Source organism: Rutilus rutilus (genome assembly GCF_951802725.1).
Source record: "Rutilus rutilus genome assembly, chromosome: 4".
Taxonomy (NCBI): Eukaryota; Metazoa; Chordata; class Actinopteri; order Cypriniformes; family Leuciscidae; genus Rutilus; species Rutilus rutilus.
The window spans coordinates 41,166,435-41,173,083 of record NC_140212.1 but is presented as its reverse complement, the minus strand read 5'-3'; positions in this window follow the sequence as shown (position 1 = coordinate 41,173,083).

The window sequence follows — 6,649 nt, the reverse complement described above, 5'->3', positions numbered from 1 at the left end:
GCCTTCGGAAGCGAAGCCATGGGTTTTTTAAAAATACCCATATTTATAACTTTATAATCTAAAATAACTATTCCGCTAGACGATCGTACGCATACTAAGCAAATTGACTTGCGCCACAAGAGTAACCTGTGACACATGTATGATGTAGAATGTAGGAGTATCGTAAGCTTAGACGCCTCTCGTGGTTTAAACAAATAGGGCTGTGCAACAAACTGAAGCTCCTCTTCTATAATCAGGGGTGCACATAACTTTTTTAGTGAGTTACTCAGGTGAGTACCAGGAGATGGTGTTTGGTACTCACCCCATATGTAGCGTGGTCTTAATAAGTGCAGTCTTCCTCACTGTCGCCACCACTGTTCTCTTCAGAGTCACCCCCACTGTCCTCTGCTTCAGCTTCCTGCATGGTAGATGAAGATGCTGCAGATGCACCTCCCTGTCCTTGGTTGAGCCTCCGATTAGCTGTCTCCATCCACAGGTCAACAGCATGCTTTGGGTCAAATGTCTCTGTGGTCTGCTTTGACAGGTGTATCTGCATCAGGGCTGAGAGACGAGCATGTGACAGACGAGATCTGTACTTGGTTTTTATTATGTTGAGATGTGAGAATCCCCTCTCACAAGCTGCACTGCTTAAAGGCAGTGTAAGAGACAGCTTAACCACCTTGTTGATGTTGGAGTAAGCATCTGGGTTACTTGTATTTACTATTTGGACCAAGTCATACACAGAAGAGGCTCCCAGGAGTTTTCCTGCCTGCTTTAAGCGCATCCATTCTGTCACAGTGGTGTCTTTGTCAAGTTGCAATGTGGCCTCATATTTCTTGAGAATGCTGCAAACTGTTGCGTTTCCAAAACTGAGGAGGTCTTGCATTTCCTGAGGCCATGTTGAAGGATCAAATACTAAGAAGTGATCACATGATTTGAGTGAGTCATATCTGATTTCAAACTCTTCATTTAACCCCCTGAGTAAGTTTGTCTTGTCTCTGTCAGCATCAGCATTATAAACAGTGTGTGCCCTGTGGCCTTCACCATCAAGCAGAAGTGTGAATTGTCCAATGGCCAACATGAGTTCATCCTTACATTCTCCAATGGTCAGCTTTTCCTTCTGAAACCTAATGGATGTGGTCTTCAAAATGTTGCCAATGTCAAGCATATTTGACAGAAAGCACTGAAAACGTTCTGTGCAGATATGCTGCAAGTCACTGTTATCACTCGTAGCCAGTTGCATTTTAATGGCTGGCAATAGTCTTGATATTTTTAACAGTGTTTCATGCCTCCATGCAGACCATCTGATATTATGAAACTTACCCAGTTTCACAAAGGAGATCCCATTTTCTTCACACAGCTTCTTCCCAGCTAACAGGGAACGTTCTCAGAACATTGGCTAACGTTCTCTGAAAGTTCTCTAAAAGTTATCAAAAACGTTCTTGTTGTAACGTTATTATAACGTTGTGCCAATGTTATATGTCATTGATAAACGTTCTAAAAACGTTAGCATTAAAACGTTATTCTTACATTGTTAGTGGAACGTTTTAAAAACTTTATTGTTAAAATATATATTAAGATAAAAGTTCTCTTAAAGTTACCAAAGTAACGTTGTGCCAACATGTCATTGATAAACGTTTTAAAAAACATTATTATGTTAAAAAATATATATTAGTCATTACAAATTAGTTATACAGCTTTTTATTCTGCAAATCAACTTCAGAAACATATAATTTGTAAATCCAGTGACACAACTAATGACACAATGCACTGACATTATTTAACTATTTCATTTAAATATTTTTTATGGTCAGAATAAAAAATCCCAGAATATAAAATAATTATGTTCAGGAAAATAGCAGTATTCATTTAAGTTGAGTGCATTTTGCTTGTTGTATGAATTAGACACTTTTATCACAATGCTGATTAACTTAGATAAAAGTTCTCTCAAAGTTACCAAAGTAACGTTGTGCCAACATGTCATTGATAAACGTTCTAAAAACGTTAGTATCAAAACGTTATTCTTACTTGTTAGTGGAACGTTTTAAAAACGTTACTAAATTAAAACAAATAAACAACTTCAGAAGCATAATTTGTATATACAGTGACACAATGCACTGAAATTTTTTTGGGGGGTTAAAATATTTTTTCAAATATTATTATTAGGTTAGAAAAAAATCCCAGATATAAAATAATTATCGATTCAACAGGAAATAATTCAAAAAGTACAGTCAATTATAAATTTGGTTTTACCTCTAAAAAAAAAAATAACTTTTGCAATTACAGTCAAAGAGAAAACAGGGAATGTGTTATATCCATAGACTGTAGTTTTATCTGATCATTCCCCACGTCCGAACGACCTATTACCTAAGATGGGCGTGGTTTTGCAGCGCACGGCACGACCCGTCAATCAAACACAGCGTCAGCGGGACAAGATGTCGGACAAGGAGACGACAGCTTTTAGGTAAGTTGAATTTTGCGTGTTGTATGAATCAAATACTTGTATCAGTGCTAATTAACTTAATTTTGCAGCAGTTGCTACTGTTTTAATAAAGTTAACTAGATCAACAGTTTGCATGAACTGTCTTGAGTAACGTAAGTTAAACTGCTCCCGCAGTCCACAGAGCAGTTAACAACACTACACAAATATGTAGTTAAAACTGAAGAATAAACGCGAAATTACATTGATGTCTTTATTTAGATTCACCTTTTCCAGTGTCCTTGTTCGCCTTTTCAATATAGCTAAACTGATTTTAATTTGAACGCGTTCTTGAGATTCAAAAGTTAATCGGCTAACATTAGCTCAATTAAGTTAGCTTAGCTATGGTCCGGGTATTTCCCCCTCCAGTTATCTGTTTGTTCATGTGTCAAGTTCGTCATCTGAAATCTGTAACTTATTTGTAATTTTATCGTGTAAGTTGTCCACAGTGTTTGCAGTTTTACAGGTTATAACAAGCTCCTATGTGACATTTAAAAAGGAAGGATATCCCCAGGCTCCTCTTAAATTTGATATTTGGATCGAGCACTTGACAACAGTAATGGACCCTTTTCACAGACTGTAATTAACGTTACGCGTTTTAACAACCATCAGTATTGTAAATTGTGCTAATTTATAATATACAGTGTATGGAAGGCCATATTTTCAATTCCTCCAGGCAGCTTTTTTTTTTTTTTTTTGCTCAAATTGCGTTAAAATTTGTATTTTTGGCTTGGTGCAGCAGTTGTAGGCGCGAATTTCTATGTTAACCGGCGCCTCTGGCGTTGCAGTGATGCAGAGCCGTTTAAAGAGAGTTGCGCACAACTTTGATGTTGATGTTTGATTTAAGCAAAGTTATCATTAGATTGCAGTTTTGGGATGTGGCACGGTTCATTAATGCAATTTAAACTTTAAGAGTGCATTAAAATAGAAACAATGCAAAGTCCTTGAGCATGAAAAGCAATATAAATTTAGTAGCATCTGGCTCTGGGCTTAGGGACAAGAGCAGAGAGCTAGTCTCGTATCTTCATGTGTTCTCCCAATATTCCAAAGCAGATTAAACTTTTTGTAAATTGTCAGAAAATTTAATTAGATATTGTGCATGAGCAAGCACAGCATCCCAGTGCTTTTATACTAATCTCACCACACTTTAATACAACACTGTTTTATTTTCTCCCTGCAGTATCTCCGGAGATCCTCTCAGGGTCCAGTCCAGTCCAGTCCAGTCCGATGTGCCGGAAGTGGAAGCTGATGTGATTGTGGATTATGTCATTTAAAATGTTTTTGTTTTTTTTAGCTTGCTGATAGGTTAGGGTTAGGTAAAGAGGTTGTTTTAGTTTTGTTTCATGTTTCATTATTTTGAAGTTTAATCAGTTTGTTCTATGTTAGTCCAGGTTTATTTTCATGTTAATTTCATATTTCAATTTAACCCAAGTCGGTTTCAATTGTATCTGTATCTTGAAATAAACTACACTTTGGTTCACTTCAGCTCGTCTTCAGTGGACTACATTACACATATTATAGACATGATTCATGGGTCTTTTTGATTTTAATTATCTTTCTAGATCTTTTGTCTTAATTTTTTAATTTGAAAGCTCTTAATAAGGTGCTTTTATAAAATGATTGTCATATATACATTATTTGCAGAAACATTGAGAATGTTTAAACAAGTGAATGGAATGTTTTAAGAATGTTTTTCATAATCTTAGAAAAACATTAAGAGAACGTTTATATAACGGGAGAATTGAACGTTCTAATAACGTTTGAATAACGTTCTTATAACCAAGCAAGAGCATTAATACAACGTTTATATAACAGGAGAATTGAACGTTCTAATAACGTTTTGAATAACGATCTTATAACTAAGAAATAACGTTAATACAACGTCCAAAAAACTGGACGCTTTGAACGTTCCTAGAACATTCAGAAATAACGTTTTTATAACTTAATGGGAACGTTATGGAAACGTTCTTATAACCTAAGAATTGAATGTTCCAATAACGTTTGAACAACGTTCTTAAAACCAAGCAAGAACGTTAATACAACATTTATATAACAGGAGAATAGAACGTTCTAATAACGTTTTGAATAACGTTCTTATAACTAAGAAATAACGTTAATACAACGTCCAAAAAACTGGACGCTTTGAACGTTCCTAGAACATTCAGAAAAAAAGTTTTTATAACTTAATGGGAACGTTATGGAAATGTTCTTATAACCTAAGAATTGAATGTTCCAATAACGTTTGAACAACGTTCTTATAACCAAGCAAGAACGTTAATACAACGTTTATATAACAGGAGAATTGAACGTTCTAATAACGTTTTGAATAACGTTCTTATAACTAAGAAATAACGTTAATACAACGTCTAAAAAACTGGACGCTTTGAACGTTTCTAGAACATTCAGAAATAACGTTTTTATAACTTAATGGGAACGTTACGGAAACGGTCTTATAACCTAAAATTGTTAGCTGGGTTCAGTTCAGCAGTTTTTTTGCTCCACCTTTTTGTAAATAAAACTGCAGCAGCTTGACCACAGAGCGATTAAATGTTTCACAGTAAGTAACGTTGCGATCAGCTGATTTTGCGCAATTCTCCAGTGTGTGTGCGGTGCACAGAATGTGCACAAGGGAGTCTCCAACCACAGCAAGTCGTTGTACATACCAACGTTTACAGCAGCCCCGTCTGTACACACAGCGACCAACTTTGTTGTCCAGTCATCCAAGCCTGTGTCCTGGAAAAGTCTAACAAGTCCGTCTGTTATGGCCTGCGCAGTTCGGTCAGCACCCAATTCAATCAGTCCAATAAAGTCTGAGGTAAACTCCCCGTTGCTGGACACAGAAACAATGTAAACGATTTCCTGCTCAGTTTTTGTGATGTCCTCAGATCCATCAAAAAGCAACCCCCAAAATTCAGCAGACTGCAACTTGGCTCGTAACTCCCCGCTGATGGCACGGGCGATGCTTTGCATGATCCATGTGCCCCCTTCACGTGAATGATACGCACCTCCGACATTTACTCCTAGCCGCTTCAGTAAAGGAATATCCTCAGAATAGGAAGACATGGGACGTGCGTGTTTAGCTTTATGGAAGGCAAGGAGAAAAATATTAAACAGAGCTTGCCGCTGTTCTTCATTCAGCTTGTCTCGCCATCTGGCAAGTGGGCGACTGGACATTTCTTCTTGGCTAGCTTGTTTATTAGCAATAGCTTGCCCCACATTCGTGTGCTCCTTGCTCTTTTCATGTTTGTCAAATAAAGGATGGTTGAAATTCTTTGAGCCTTTATAAAACGCACCTGTTTTGTCTGCTAGTTGTGGATTTGAGCGGCAAATCTTGCACCACATTTCCATTCGCTCATCGTTAGCTTCAAGCCACTGCACATCTTTGAGCCACTTTTCCGAAAAAAGTCTTTTTTTCGGCTCTGACTAAAAATAGAAAAATAATACTAAAGTACTTTGTAACGTAGTTACTTGAGTAGTTTTTAAGCAAACTACTTATTTACTCTTACTTGAGTCATATTATTACTTAAGCAGCAATACTTTTACTTAAGTACAATTATTTAGTACTCTTTCCACCACTGATATAGCCATACATGGTCAATGCATATATTGCAGTATATTGAAAAATATAAGCACAAGTTTCCCATATATGGAAATATATTATGTAATATATCACTACACTATTATATTTTGCAGTATATTCCCATATATTTTTGTTCCGTAAGGGTAAATCCACCCCCTTCAAAAGCCCTATGTGGCTGTCATGTGATGAAAGAAAGAACAACTTGGACCAGAAGACTTGGGAGGTGACCAAATATATTCTGTTTCCTGTACAGGACATTGACTCTGTTCTGAAATCATTGTCCATTGTTTTTATATTTTGTTTTTTATGTTTTTTATGCACATGTGTATAATGACATTTCATTGGTTAAAAATATTTTAGCTTTACCTTTCTTTGTTAAAATACTTCATACTTTACTTTTTTTTCACCAATAAAACTGAATCTAACTGTTCAAGAAAGTAATAAAAATAAAATGATATAAAATGTAAACTGAAAATGAATAAAAACTGTTTGAAAATGTTACTTTTTTTAAATACACTGCACGCTTTAGTAACCCTTTTCTACTCTTGCAGTGCCAGAGTTTTCATTTACGCTTCTGTAATTTTCATTTAGACTTCCTGAGTTTTTATTCA